The following is a 15,905-nucleotide window of genomic DNA, read 5'->3' on the forward strand; positions in this document are numbered from 1 at the left end:
AGTGGTGCACTGGCATCTGGCATCTGGGTGGCACAAAAGTTTTTAATACCCCCATAACACCCCCTATTTTTAACATTCCCCCATACACTGTATACCCATAAATTGGGTACCTTGAGGGGGTGTCTTAAAGGCCTCCAAAAGGCAGTTTTGGCATGGTACCAGGAGAAATGTTCCCCCTCTGACCTCCCCTAGCTATGCTACTGGTGCAAAGCACTTCCAAACAAGTAAAAAAAAATACCTCTAAACAGGGAAGATAATTTCTAATATACCCCCAGCATTTAATTTGTAAATTTCTTTGGGCAGGGGATGTTGGGTTTGATTTGTTCTTTGCTCATGTTCTTCCATGCACTGATGCTGCTTTATAAATAAAAAAAACAATAATAAGGGAATATTTAAGAGGTGGGTAAACATTTTGGCAGGAGGGCCACATCATCTCTTTGACACTGTGTTGGGGACCAGGAAAAAAATCAATTGACATTTCAAACTGGAATAAATTTACATAAATGAATACATTAGAGATGGAACTTATATTAAGGAATGAATTTTACTGAATTTGTTCAAAATACACATGAGAACTATAATATAGGCATGTAGAACCACATGAAAACTATGAACTGTTTGCCATACACCTCTTGCACAGTGAAACATACAGACCAAGCCAGAAACATATAGAGACATAAGTTGTTCAGAAGCAATGGGGAGGGGGGATTTAAAATAATGCCTAAAATAATAAGGAATTAAAGAATGAAGTTGCTGATCTCTTGACTAAAATATGCAACTTGTCCCTCAAAATGGCCACAGTGCCAGAGGATTGGAGGATAGCAAATGTCATACCAATCTTTAAAAAGGGAAAGAGGGGGGATCTGGGAATCTATAGGCCAGTCAGCCTAACATCTATACCAGGTAAGATGGTGGAATGCCTCATCAAAGATGAGACGTAGACGAAGAAGCCTTGCTGACAGAGAATCAGCCTGGCTTCTGTAAGGGTAAGTCTTGCCGCACAAGCATTTTAGAATTCTTTGAAAAGGTCAACAGGCATGCGGATGCTGGAGAACCTGTGGACATTATATATCTGGACTTTCAGAAGGCTTTCGACACGGTCCCTCACCAAAGGCTGCTGGAAAAACTCAATTGTCAGGGAATTAGAGGGTAGGTCCTCTCATGGATTGAGAACTGGTTGAAGACCAGGAAACAGAGAGTGGGTGTCAATGGGCAATTTTCACAATGGAGAGAGGTGAAAAGTGGTGTACCCCAAGGATCTGTCCTGGGACCGGTGCTTTTCAACCTCTTCATAAATGACCTGCAGACAGGGTTGAGCAGTGAGGTGGCTAAGTTTGCAGACGACACCAAACTTTTCCAAGTGGTGAAGACCAGAAGTGATTGTGAGGAGCTCCAGAAGGATCTCTCCAAACTGGCAGAATGGGCAGCAAAATGGCAGATGCACTTCAATGTCAGTAAGTGTAAGGTCATGCACATTGGGGCAAAAAATCAAAACTTCACATATAGGCTGATGGGTTCTGAGCTCCCTGTGACAGATCAGGAGAGAGATCTTGGGGTGGTGGTGGATAGGTTGATGAAAGTGTCGACCCAATGTGCGGCAGCAGTAAAGAAGGCCAATTCTATGCTTGGGATCATTAGAAAAGGTATTGAGAACAAAACAGCTAATATTATAATGCCATTGTACAAATCCATTGAAGGTAAGGACACACCTGGAGTATTGTGTCCAGTTCTGGTCGCCACATCTCAAAAAGGACATAGTGGAAATGGAAAAGGTGCAAAAGAGAGCGACTAAGAGGATTACTGGGCTGGGGCACCTTCCTTATGAGGAAAGGCTACGGCGTTTGGTCCTCTTCAGCCTAGAAAAGAGGCGCCTGAGGGGGGACATGATTGAGACATACAAAATTATGCATGGGAAGGATAAAGTGGATAGAGAAATGCTCTTTACGCTCTCACATAACACCAGGGGACATCCACTAAAATTGAGTGTTGGGAGAGTTAGGACAGACAAAAGAAAATATTTCTTTACTTAGCATATGGTCAGTCTGTGGAACTCCTTGCTGCAGGATGTGGTGATGGCATCTGGCCTGGATGCCTTTAAAAGGGGACCGGACAAGTTTCTGGAGGAAAAATCCATTATGGGTTAGAAGCCATGATGTGTATGCGCAACCTCCTGATTTTAGAAATGGGCTATGTCAGAATGCCAGATGCAAGGGAGGGCACCAGGATGAGGTCTCTTGTTATCTGGTGTGCTCCCTGGGGCATTTGGCGGGCCACTGTGAGATACAGGAAGTTGGACTTGATGGGCCTATGACCTGATCTAGTGGTGCTGTTCTTATGTTTCTTATGACATCATCAAGCAGGAACATTTTTAACTATCCTAGGCTGCAATCCTACCCATACTTACCCAGGAGTAAGTCCCATTTACTATCATTGTTAAAAGACTATACATAGTAGCTTGTTAAAAGTACAGGTCTGGCACATTTCCCCAAATGCAGTCACATATCATGGTAGCATCGTCTAATACTGTATATTAAAAATAAACTATTGAAATGAATGGGAACCCACTGGAAATGGGCTTGCGACAAACCTAGTGGGTCCTGACCCACAATTTGAGAAACACTGCACTACACACATATGATGTCTCTTCTCATATAATCACACTCCTACAACAAACATACCAGGCCACTTTCCTTGCCAAAAATCTGTTGCAAAAGGGGGTCCTGAGGTTTCTAGCAAAGCAAAATAATAAGCAGAAGAACCCTTTTCCTGTGGAAAATTCCATCACCCAGCTATCAACAAACACACACAGGAATAGAGGCAGTTAAGGTTCTAAAAAAAATACTTTTACTCACAGTTTTACAACTGTACACATCTTCTGAAGTATCAGAGGGTCCTATTACTTATAGAACACAGAACCCTATAGCTGTTCTCTTTGTGTGTGTGTGTGTGTGTGTGTGTGTGTGTGTGTGTGTAAAGGGATGCTCATTAGAGTAATGACTGCCATTGGGAGAGCTGAGGAAACTGGATCCTTATCCTTCAATGGTCAGGGAGGGAGAGACATGCAGAAAAGATGGGAAAAACGTTGCCCAAAGGAGCACACCTCCTACAGGTATAACAGAGGGCAGGTAAGAGAGTCTCAGGTGTCTGCCCAGAGTCCTGCAGGTGGCATTGCACCCACCTTTGAGTCTTTTTTTTTTTTTTTTTTTTTGCTAACAAGAACTTGCCTTAGCCAAAGGATTTGGGTCTGCCTAGAATGGTATTTTTGAAGATTTAATAAAATTGATGCAATTGAATTGGCCCTCACAGACCTTAGGTAATTTTGAAAGAGGTTGAGCCTCAGGTTTTGACAGTCAGGTTTTTTTTTATCAATAATGCTATATTTCTGATAAAATAATAGATTTCCTTTAGGAGTTTAGTTCAGAAGGACTCTAAACCAAGAAAATAGCCCTCAAGGTAAATTATTTTTTACACAATCTTTGCACTGAGAACTTTGACCAACAGGCAGAAATTTTTTTTCAGCAATTAGCAACTAAATTTGTTTTCAGTTCAGTCCACATTTTGGTTATGTCCCAATCCTGTTCTATAAATACAAATTCAGTTGTAGTGATAGGAAACTGTAGTACAGGGTTGTCAAGCTTGTTTCATATGGTGGGCTGAATAGCATCATAATGCCTACTGAGGGCCAGAAGTGATGTCATTGAATAGTAAGTGATGTCATTAAGCAGATGATGACCAGAAGTACTTTTTTCTCACTTAGGAACTCATTAGCTACAAATGACAGAAGAGAAAATATGCAAATCTTGATCACATTTTCAAGATTTGGGAGAGCCCAATTGTCATATGGGCTACTCTTTCAGCAGTGACACCTCAGCGCAGTTCAGCAGCTGAGAGCCCGGGGGCCAGATAAAGAGCTTCTGCAGGCCACATCTGGCCCCTGGACCTATTTTTGTCACCCCTGTTGTAGCATTTATGACAATCCTATTTTCGGAGGCACTGTGTACAGCAGCAGAATGAAAAAGGTCTACCAGCGGAGGTGAGTTGGTGGGGTGGGTATGGAATGGGATGGAGGAGAGTGTAACAAGGGAGGGTGGCAGTAGCAGACCTCTTCAGCCCTGTGCCCCGGTGCAAAGGTCTGAGATGGCGCCCCCACAGGATGCTGCTGCCCTCCATGTGCAAATCTGCCCCCCCACACTTAACTGGAGTGCATGGTGCCTTGCGCAACTCCAGAACACATCAGAGAAGCCTCCTGAAGGCTCCCTAATGCTTTAAACTGTGCTTCCAGTAAACTGGAAGCAGTTTTTGACCCCTTTGGGAGCCTTGGAGAGGTTTCCATGGGGTCCTTAAGCTCCACAAGTCTCCACGCCTGGGCCATTTGCCCCATCGAGTCAGTGGGAGGTCCGCCATTGTGGATGGCAGCCAACACACCCCCTTTGTCTCCTTGAACTTGCACCAGGTCAAGAGCTGGTCCAGGTCTGAGTAAACCCATTGGCGATTGGAAGGCTTACAGGTAGGTAAGGGAAAATATTTTTCTTACCTCTCCTAAGCCTCCCAATTTGCCCTCAACCATACCACAGCATGCAGTGGAGCCCATTCTGTTGCAGCTGCTGCATAGTATGGTAGGACTAGACTGTTAATCTGTTGCTCCTGTTACCAGAGATTTCTCTGTTAAGAGTACTTTCTCTTCAGTGTTCCAAACTCAGTGTGACTCTAAAGCATTATAGAAAGAGACACATTCTTGCTTAACTGGCTAAAGGAACAATCTGAAGGGGAAAGGGTTTATCTTTGGGGAACTATATACACAATTGACACTTTCCTTGTGTGGTGCTTCAGAGTTTTAATTGTCTTTCCCATATGCTTTAGATATACGGGGGTGGGGGATCATTCAGTAATAAGCATTTCTAATGGAAGCAAAACAGCTCCAAGGGGACCATAGTCTGTGGTGGATTAAGGCGATATCATTCCCAGTTCTCTAGAGAAATGCTGTTCTCTAAATGCAGCCTCGCTTCCCTGGGGATGCACAAGTCAAAAAATGAAAAGGGATTTTTCTCCTTTCCAACTTTTTCCCTTTATTGTTTTCATTTAAGACTCAAAAGAGGCTGAGCCACAGACATAAATGAAAAGACTGAATGAAAAGAAAAGGAGGAAAAATAGGGCCGTCGTCATTCTCCTTATATACAGAAAAAAAATCCCAATTTTTTCCAGATTTGTCATTTGTTTGCATTGTTTTCATGACGATCAGATTTTTCATTATCCCATCTAACCTTTCATTAACCATCTAAGCTTTTCTTTTGCTCAGACATGTAGGTGCAGATAACAGCTAGCAGTGCATACTTCTGGAAAGCCACATTCCTTAATTCAGTAGATTAGCGGAGAAAAATTGGCACGACAGTTTGAGAAATCCTAATCTAAAAATAACCACACAGAGACACAATATTCCAGAGGCTATTAATCCAGATCTTTTCTTATTCCTGAAGTGCCGTGTACTGCTTATAACTCTAATTTTAAGTTTTCTCAATTTAAATGTTATTCTGCAGGTCTGGTCTGCTTTTTTTGGATGGTATTCTGTCCCATGCAATGGCTGTCTAACCCTGTGCTGTACTTATCACTGCTTATAAGAAAATCCTGCATATGGTAAAGTCATGACTAGAATTAAAAATTACAATGGAGGGATGGTCAGTCACTGTGAGGAAGCGGCCAAGACATAGGCAAGGTGATGGTTGGCAACCTTCAGTCTCGAAAGACTATGGTATAAGCCTATAGCACCCAGTATTCCCAGGCGGTCTCCCATCCAAGTACTAACCAGGCCTGACCCTGCTTAGCTTCCAAGATCAGATGAGATCGGGCACGTGCAGGGTAACAGTTGCTGTCACAGGCAAGGTGATGTGTAGAAGCATAGACCAGTGAATTTATGTCTAAGTACCTGCAGCGATTTCTTCCAGTGACCCCAGCAAATCAAAATGGATCCTAAAAGTCGAGGAGTGTCTTTTGAGACAATGCCGGGAAATAATTCCTGAACATATGGGGTTGTCTTATATTAGCATCCAAATCCTATCTGGCGCAGGCCCAGAGCATTCTATGGACCAGCCAGAGACCAGGCAGTAACAGAGAGGTAAGTTAAAAAGTTTTAACTTATGTACTCTGCTGTTACCTTGTTCCCAGTTGGCCTAGTCAGATTGGTGCCAGCTTGTTGGTTGGTGTAAATCTGAGTGGGTACAAGGAGCATAGGATATAGATGTTGCCGCCGCCTCTGATATCCACCTCGAGCCTGCCCTTGACAAATCCCCAGCCAGTTCTGATCCCCACCCCAGTGCTCCCCCAAATGCCCCCTCTACCAGCTTACTTGCTTTGGAGGGGACTCCAGAGGTTCTTGGCATGCACTTATAGCCACCAGCCAATTACACTGGGAGTCTTGACCCATGCACCATCGCAGCGGTTGCCATGGCAGCAGCCCAGTCCTTGTGCTGATGGAACATGAATTCTATCAGTGCAAGACCTGGATAGCATTGTGCTGTAATTGAAACTGTGAGTCCATATAGCTCAGTTTTGTCAATGGACTGGCAGATGATCTAGACAAAGGTCTAACCTTACTTGGAGGTGCTGTGGATCAAACATGCGATTTTCTGTATGCAGTGCATGTGCTTTTTCACATTAGTTAATGGTGTTAAGATGACTGGTATGCCATCAAACTAAACCCACTGATTGAACCACCATCCACAGAATACTGGATTCCAATCAGGAAGAACTGGTCTTAGATCCCAATTAGTGTAAGCATTGTCTGGTTGACCTTAAGCAAGCCAGCATCCTACATCTCCAATTGTAAAATGAGAATGGGAACAACATACATCCCAGGATGAATGGTGCCTGCTAATAGCCAAAAATTTAATTAATACAATCTGACCCTGGCATTCATGGATTCTCAGATGCTGGGGTCCCAGTTTAAATGTCCTTTAAATACAAAAAAGCATGCAAAAAGTGCGTTTTTTATTATTTGTGTGGCAAAACCGTGCTGTTTCTAAGTCTTTCAGGGCCAAAAATACCTCTAAAGCTCTTCCAGTGTCATATAGTACAGAGCTATACCACATTCACAGCCCAATCCTGAGCTGCCCGGAGCTCCCGGACCTGGCAGCTCCACAGAGGGCTGCCACCGGATCCTGCGCCTCCTTGGGAGAAGGGAAGCAGCCCCACAATGGGGCTACTTACTTTAGCAGCAACCAATAGGTCGGCACTAAATTAAAGGCGCTCGTGTAGGGTGAGCAGCCCTGCCCGAGTGCCTGGGATCCTGTGGAGCTCGGCTCTGTGTATCCACCTCTCCCCCTCCCCCCGATATGCCTCCCGCCCACTCCTGGCCACGCCTCCCACTGGCCTCCCCCCTCCCCGGAATGTCTCCCCCACACCCCTGGCCACGCCCCCACCTCCCGTTCCGCAGCCCTGCAGTCCAGGGGACCGCTGAGCCGCGGAACCCGGGCTGCAGCTGGTGCTGGGCTAGCTCCGGCGGGAGCCCGGCGGTAAGCCTTGCAAACATGTCTTATGGCACGTTTGTGACTGAGGTCCGTGCCACGGAGCCACGCCGCGTACCTCAGGATTGGGCTCTCAGCCTCTAGATGGGCTGAATGTAGTGGAGAATAATGGAATGAAATTATTCCATTTCCAACTAGTGGTTGGCCATTTCCAACCTGGCCACTACCCCATCCTGATCCTCCCCTGAACCACCCTCACTACCACCTTACCTGCTCCAGTGCAGTCTAGGTAAGCCATTGGCACCTGCACAGGGCTGGCCATTTCGGGTGATGTTGGCCATTTCTTCCAGCAGCTGTGCAGTGCATGACACCCGTGCGCCTTTTGCAGCACCATACCACCACTTATGATAGGGGATTAGGAGATCTGCCACCATAAGTTTACCCCTGCTAACTGGGTAAGAGGCACTTTTTCAAGTGGGTGCTCCTCTTTTTAGCAGGGGGAGAGTAACTGACCCACCTCATCCCAGCAGTGTCTTTTCTAGTGGCTGTCTGCTGGTGTTCTTTTGCATCTTTTTAGATTTTGAGACCTTTTGGGACAGGGAACCATTAGTCATTTGATTTTTCTCTGTAAACCGCTTGTGAACTTTTAGTTGAAAAGCGGTATATAAATACTGTTGTTAATAATAATAATAATAATAATAATAATAATAATAATAATAATAATAATAATAATAAAGTGCTCAATAGTATTGGGCTGTTAGTGCCTTTTCCTGAGGTCAGTTGCAGTGTATGTCTAAATATACCTCTTGCAAATGACTTCCAACCATTCTGTCTTAGTACCAGCTGATTTTATTTAGTCTTTTCTGTATCTTTCCAAGATGCACTGATTTTCAGTGAATTTTTTCCAATAAGAATAAAATCAAACCAAGTCTACCACTGCAAGAAGAAGGAATGTGTGTGATGATGAAATTCAACAGCACGACCTTCCTAGGATTACTTTCTCTTTCTCCCCTTCCAAACAATAGTTTTCTCCAGTCCCTGGGGCAGTGTAAAATATATTCCTCCATTCCTTTTGCTCATTTACTGCTTCTTTCTTCAGTTTCCTCTCTCCTCTGCTCTTTCCCACATAGGTCCTCAACCTCCCTGCCTTTCCTATCCACACAGCTCTGTCTCTCTGTAGAAGAAATGCACTTGTATATACGCAGCACAAAATATCTGAAAGGCAATCTGGTGGGAGATTGTGTACAGTTGAATTGGGAAATTAAAGACCAGGATCTGCTTCCTGATTGCTGTTTTTGGTCATTTTTAGTTGTTTTATTGTAAATGGTTGTGAGAGGGGAATCAAAATAATGTTATTTCAAATCTTTATTTTTATAAAAGTAATATGCATCTTGGTTCTCAGTGGACTGTGTGAATTAAGGAAGACCAAGAAGAAAGGATGGCTGTAATGAAGAGGAAGGCCTCAGTTAAGGGAGAAAAAAAAAAAGGTAAAGCTTAAGCTTTCATTTCATTGTAATATCACCAGGTGAGAGGGACTAACAGCCCAATCAAACCTAAATCCCTGTGAGATGATGCATTAGTGCTGGTGCAGGCTACACCGCATCCTATGTGGGAATTTTGGCTGCTGGTGGTCTTTCTGGGGTAAGGGGACACTTGTAAGCCCCAGCAGGGTAAGCCCCAGCAGCCGCAATGGGTCAACTCAGACCTGCACCAGCGATATCACTGGGACAAGTTCGTGTGAGCCATGCAGGCGAATCGGGTCTGGGAAGGGGCTTCGATATGGTGCATGGCGGCGGCACCCATCCCATCCCCTTCAGCAACCAATCTACTAACCCCACTCTCATCTTCATCCTGTTCTGCCCTGCCCCACTTCATTCAATCCACTCCCCACCATCTCCCCAGCACTGCACTGGATGTACCTGCCCCAGCAGGCCTCTTGTCATTCGGCCAGTTCCAGACCAGCATGTCTGGGCCTTGTGCTGTCACAAAGTGCTTTATGGCACTTTGGCAACAGAATGTGCTGGCAGAATGCATATTACTCCGGCATAAGCCCTCATTAGGATAGGGTTAAAAACGTGAGAAAAGAGACAATTGCTTATGCTACAATGATATATGTGTTGAAATTGCAATTCACATACATGGACACATTAGATTATTTGTTCAATTCATAAACACATAACACAGATCACAGGCAACTTTTCTTCTTCTTCAAAGAGAAAAAAGGTTCAAGTATAAATTATAACTCTCAGACCAAGCAAACACAGGAAGACTGCCAAATCTGCCTTAGATGATGTAGCAAAAGCAATAGATATATTGCTTCTTGTTATTCCTCAAGCACTTTTCTAGTAATTCTAATTAACGGGGTCAACTTATTCCATTCCAGCCTCAACTCCTGTATTGTCCTCTCTCTCCAACTGATCCATCAACAGTTGAGGACAGTTTAAAAATAGAATCAGCATCTCCATGACAGAATTCCTGGTACCCAACAGAAATATCCTAGAAAGAATAATGAGGTCATAGATTACAGTTGAGAGAGAGAGAGAGAGAGAGAGAGAGAGAGAGAGAGAGAGAGAGAGAGAGAGAGAGAGACTATGTTTGGACCCCCCTGCAAACCCACAAAAGATGTTGAATTAGAATTTACAGTGATTATACGGTTCACAAACATGGAATTGAAGACAAATCTTTATAGAAACATATAATAGACTCTACAATACACTGAGGCTTGATGTTAAGTTCTGAAAATCACTGATTTTGGAACGAATATAACAGAAAGCTGTTTAGGACCCCCACCCAACAGGACAAGCAGAGTCACACAATAAGGACTTTAACAGTCCAATCCTATCAAAATTCCCATGTGGTGATGCAGCAGCGCTGGTATGGCTTCCACTATATCCCGTGGGAGATTTTTTTTTGGCTGCTGGAGGTCTCCCCAAGGTAAGAGGACATTTGTCCCCTTGCTCAGGGTAAGCTCCAGTAGCTACAATGGGGCAATGAAGACTTGCACCAGTGATATCGCAGATGCAAGTCCATGTGGACCTGTGCAGCTGGATCTGGCCCAGGAAGGGGGTCAGGATTTGGCATGCATTGGCACAAATGATCCTGCCCCCTCCTGGGCATGATCTGCTCATCTCCTGCCCCCATGGCTGGGCCATTCTGCCCACCCCATTCAGGGCCCAATTCTGAAGCTGGCAGTGCCCAGGGCTCCAGTGGTCCCAAAATGGCAACTGCCATATCCAGTGGGTGTCGCGGCTACCACCGGGGTCTCCTTAGGGGAAAGGAGCATTCACTCCCTTCCCCTGGGCAGATAGCAGCCGGTAGCAATGAGTCTCCTTGGTGCAGAGTCGCGGAGCCACCTGGCTCATGGCGGGGGGTTTCAGGATGGGGTGGCAGACTCTGCTACCATCTCCACTCTACTCATGGGCCTAATCCTCCCCTCCCCTCCCCCAGTTCCATCCCCCCATTCCTTTCCCCAAGCCTTGCTGCTACCCCCAGCCTGAAAACCCATGCTGCCACCCAGCATTAGCAGTGTAGCATCATCTTTGTGGTGGCCCAATGCTGACACTCACACCTTGCCGGACACCGCAAAGTGGTTTACGGCATGTTTGCGACACCCGGAGGTGGCAATGAGGCTCAGTGCCAGCTTCAGGGTTGGGCTGCCCATCCCCTCTCTGCCCTCCCCTCCCCTCCCCTCCTCCTGCATCTGAGCTGGATTTATCCCCCCCCCCAGTGGGCCTCCCAGTGACCACCAATGCCAGCAGGATGGCTCTAGACTTCCTGTTGGTGTGCTTTATGGCACTTTTGCAATAGCATGTGCTGGCACAGGTCCTCAATAGGATTGGGCCATTTAGCTTTAAATATATTCTTTTGGAAGAAAAGTGCATCTGCTCCTAGAATGTTTTTTAAACTGTTCTCATCCTTAATATCGAATTTATGAATATTCAAGGAGTTTTCATTATGAGGAATAAAATAAGGAAGGCTTAATACTTCCCTCCAGTAAAGGCAAATTTTTAGTGCTGTCTAGAGGCATTCAGTGTGTCTAGGTTTTTAAATGAATTTAAGGTAATTATACTTCTCATCTTGAAATGGCTAAAAATATTCCCCATCCAGTTAAGGGATGTACATGCATAGATGCAAACACATAAGCAAGCATCTACATGCATATATCTAGTTTGATAGGAATTATATACATAATTGGTGCCGCTCATCACTGGCGTACCTAGGGGGTGTTGAGCGAGGCAGATACCTAGGGTGCCACACCTGTGGGGGGGCGGCAGTGCTTTCCTCGCCCCCCACCACCTTCCTCACCCAGCCTGGAGGCCTTCAGAGGGTCAGAGAGATCATGTGTGGCCTTTGTGGCCCTCCAAAGGCCCTCTGACACCTCAAGAGGGCCTTTAAAGTGCACTTCCAGGTTTTTTTTTTGTCTCCCCAGCCTTCAAAAGGCTTTCTAAGGGCCTTAAAATGTCACTTCTGTTTTTTTGCCCGAAAAATAGAAATGCGTTTTGAAGGCCCTATGGGTCCTCAAAAGGCCTCCTGTGGGAGGCATTCAACTCGTTGGGGGGGTACGGGACACAGCATCCTGTGGTCCTGGCCCCAGGCAGCACAGGAGCCAGGATCTCCAGAGCTGCTCATATAATTCTGTAGACCAGTCCAAAAGCCAGAACTGCATGAAAATAGCCACCCTTAAAAGAACAAAAAGTGTCCAGTCACACTGGCTGGCAGGCTCTCAGTATTAAAAGGCCTATGTGCATACTGTCCCACATGCACTGCTGGCTTAGAGCCATTGTGCTCTTGCTGCCTGGAAGAAATGGCCTGGGGCAATGCTTACAAACGTCGGGCACTAATGAGCAAAATCTTGTGGGAAAAGAGCTAGGAAATTGCTGATTCATATACAGTTGGTTTGACCATAAGCTATCCTAAAGTTTTATTTTCCTGCTTCCTTGTTGGAGCGCATATGAAGACATGCTCCCTTGCACTTTGTGACAAATCTAAAATGCTTGATATAAAAAAGTATGACTTAAAATAGTCACTCTCGACTGACCCCGCATAACCTATGGTAGTTAGGCTGATGTATTATTCTGTCACATATTCTCCAGTTCCAAGAGTCATAACAATCTCCAATCCAAAAAAAAAATAAAAATGCATGCTTGTGTTTGCAAATTAATTCACATAACCTTTTCTTGAGGCCTTTGCAAGAACGAGAAGAAGATTTAGAAAGTCATGGTTAGCTTTTTAAAAAATTCATTAGTGAGTATATTATAAGTGATGTGATTTTACTTCAGCTGACAGGTTGCTGACACTATGCAAGGATTTTCATATTTTAGTATATCATTGTCGTAAAAGCCACTTGTCCCAGTTAGGCAGAATCTGGTCTTGTGGTTTTTCCTCTCATGTCATTGGAGATTTTGTATGTTGTATAAGAGGCCTGTGCAAAGTTGGAGAGGCGAATGCCTCGCAAACCAATGTTCAGACTTGCTGGACCGGCGACTAAATTCTTAGGGCAGGGCAGGCATCAGTGTGTCGTTGCAAAACAGATCACAATGATGTGGCACAGATATTACGAGCTGGGTCACACAAGCCTCAAAATGTGGGTTGATGCAAGCTGAATGTCAGCAGATGGTGGAACTGCCTGCCTGAGTATCCGTGTTTTTCCTGTGGGCTGGCATTTTACCAATTCGTGTCAAAGACTCAAAAGCTGTGCCCTTGCTTGGTCTCCTTTTCCCCCATCCACCACCCAGTCCACAAATGGAGACTTGATTGCTTTCCCTTAAACTCTTGAGGGCTTTTGGTTAAGCTCCAAATGGCTGCCTGATGTTTATATATAGCAAGTCATGGCAGTATGTCATGCATATTAACTATGCACAAGCAGTGTTTTTTTTTGTAAAGAAAAAGGTGCAGGAACTCACAACTTGTTAATCTTTTATTTATTTATTTATTTATTTATTTATTTATTTATTTTTAAACCGTTTTTTATTGGAGAAATAAAATATTTTTATGTGCTTCCCCCTAAAGATGAACTTACTTCTGAGTAGACATGCATAGGATTGGGCTGTCAATCTCCACATCCCCTTCCCCCTAGCTACTTTTTCTACACATGGGGAAAAATACTGTACAGGTGCACTTGTAGCATGTAGTATGTAGTGTGGCACTACTTTGAGGAGAGGAAGCAGTGAATGGATTCCGGAAAATGGCTTGCATGAGTTCCATGTAGTAAAATTACTCTAAGCAACTGTGGGAGTAAGAACAAAAAAGGAATTCTTACATGAGAGGGGTCCTTAGGTGCACATAGAAACAGCTACATTTGCAAACAAGCGATTAAATATGGTTTAATTCAGGTATCAGAATACTCTTGTGTCTTTGGGAAGGCGCTTGGCATGCAATTGTATGTTCTCTTTCCCTGAGCAGCTGCTGTGAACAGCTGGAGAGGAGCTGCAAATACTGGCTGGCGGAGGGCATGCTTGTGGGGGAAGGATGAGGATGACCTCTGGCAAGGCTGGACAGCACGTTGTACAAGCGTAGAATCCCTTTTCACCTGCCCTTAGCATGTGAAAACGGGTGCAGATATATATCTCTGTCAGGATTAAGAGCCCAATCCTAGGTATGTCTACTCTGAAGTAAGTTTTGTTCTAGTCAATGGAGCTTACTCCCAGGAAAGTGCCTAGGATTGCAGCCTAAGAGCCCAATCCTATGCATGTCTACTCAGAAGTCCACTTTAGTGAATGGGGCTTACTGTGGATAGGATGGCAGCCTCAGGGCCCAATCCTGTGCCTGTCTCCTCAGAAGTCAGTCCCATTAGAGCCAGTGGGGCTTCCTCCCAGGAAAGTGTGGAGAGGACTGCAGCCTCAGAGCCAAAGCCTATTGCTGTCTACTCAGAAGTCAGTCCCACTAGAGGCAGTGGGGCTTCCTCCCAGGAAGGTGTGGAGAGGACTGCAGCTTCAGAGCCCTTCTTCTGCCTGTCTGCCTGTCAGGCTGCAAGGCTATGCACCCTTTCCCAGGAGCAAGCCCCATTGAGCACAATGGAACTTACTTCTGAGTAGACATGCCTAGGCTTGTGCTGCAGATTGGCATGGGGCTGCACCAGCCAGGTTCCTTCCCCTCCCCCTCCGCCAAGCCAGTACCTGGGCGTTCCGTGGGTGCCGCAGCCCATCTCCCTGGCTGGCTGTCTGTCCGTCCATCCTCCTTGGTGTCGGCACGTGTCCCCCGTGCCCTCCACCGGCTTGGAAGCTGCGCAGGGGGAGGGGAGGTGGGCTGGGCTCAGGCGAGAGCTTGGGGATGGGGCAGGAGGGGGTCGTTGTGTGGTCAGGCAGGGGCCAGGTGCCCACCCACCCTGCACCCACCCAGTGAATGCCTCTGTTTTGCTCCCCCCCTGGAATGCCTCCGAAGGGGAGGGGCCCCTGCAAAAAGGTGCTGGAACTCCGTCCCCCCGCGTTCCATTAGAAAAAAAGCCCTGTGCTCAAGTATACAGGCAAATGCTCTTTAGATGCTCATTGTGGCCCCTGGGGTCTAGAGTCAGTCTGTGCATTCTGGAGACTGCACATTGACTCACATAGGTTCTTGGGCCTGCATTCCTATCAGCCTCTGACTCTCCCTGCCCATGTGATTTCCATATCCATGACTATTTGGTGCTTGTCCCCACCTCTTGCAGCCCCTGAGCTACCACATTCTGTTGGCTGCTCCTGCCTATGTATGCCAAAGATGCCAGCAGGAACTAAAGAACTCTGGAACTTCTTAGAGAGAGCATGTCACAGGCAGCTCTATCTAACCCGTGCTGGAACAGGCAGGCCATTTGGACTGCCCCATATCCAGCTTAGGATTGGGGCTGACTTAGGCTCAGCCTGGAGAAAGGGGAATTGATTCCCCTTTCCCCAGGTAACACGGCAGCAGCACCAGTGGGGCTACTTGAACCTGGGCCACTTAAAGAGGAGGCTTAGATCCGAGCAGCCCAGCACTGCACCGTGTTGCCCAGGAGTGGGGTAAGGATCCAGCCTAAGTGCTGGATCCTGGCCCCATCTCTCTGCTCAGCTGCGTTGCCTGCTGTCTGCCCTTCCTCTGCACCAGAATGCTTCCATTCCGCCTTCCCCCACCCTCCCCAGACCCCTGCGCCAGCCGGACGCAGCCGGTGCAAACTCATCTCTTCTCTGGAGCAGTGGTGTTGGAGGAGGCCTCCCTACTCTTGAGGTGGCAAGAAAGTGCCTTATGGCACTTTTGTGATACCTCTGGGTCAGCGCAAGGGACTTGCACTGTCCCAGTGGAGGGTTGGGATGGCACCCTTAGGCAGATATGTATCAATTGTTGGCTCAAATCCACATTGACTTGTGGTAAATCAGACCTGGGAAGAGGATTGGGATTCTGCATGTGTTGTTGCTGCTGGTCCCATCCCCTCTCTGCCTGATCCACCCCTGCTCCTCAAATCTTTCACCTCCCAGTTCACCCACCCCTTCCCCCATTTCA

The 15,905-nt window shown here is 46.1% G+C and overlaps 1 pseudogene; it reads right to left on the bottom strand.

Annotated features, from left to right (window-relative positions):
• Nucleotides 1-5,751: 5,751 nt before the first annotated feature.
• Nucleotides 5,752-5,874, bottom strand: LOC136647203 (5S ribosomal RNA; annotated as a pseudogene).
• Nucleotides 5,875-15,905: the final 10,031 nt, after the last annotated feature.

This window comes from Tiliqua scincoides, chromosome 3 (genome assembly GCF_035046505.1).
Source record: "Tiliqua scincoides isolate rTilSci1 chromosome 3, rTilSci1.hap2, whole genome shotgun sequence".
Lineage (NCBI taxonomy): Eukaryota > Metazoa > Chordata > Lepidosauria > Squamata > Scincidae > Tiliqua > Tiliqua scincoides.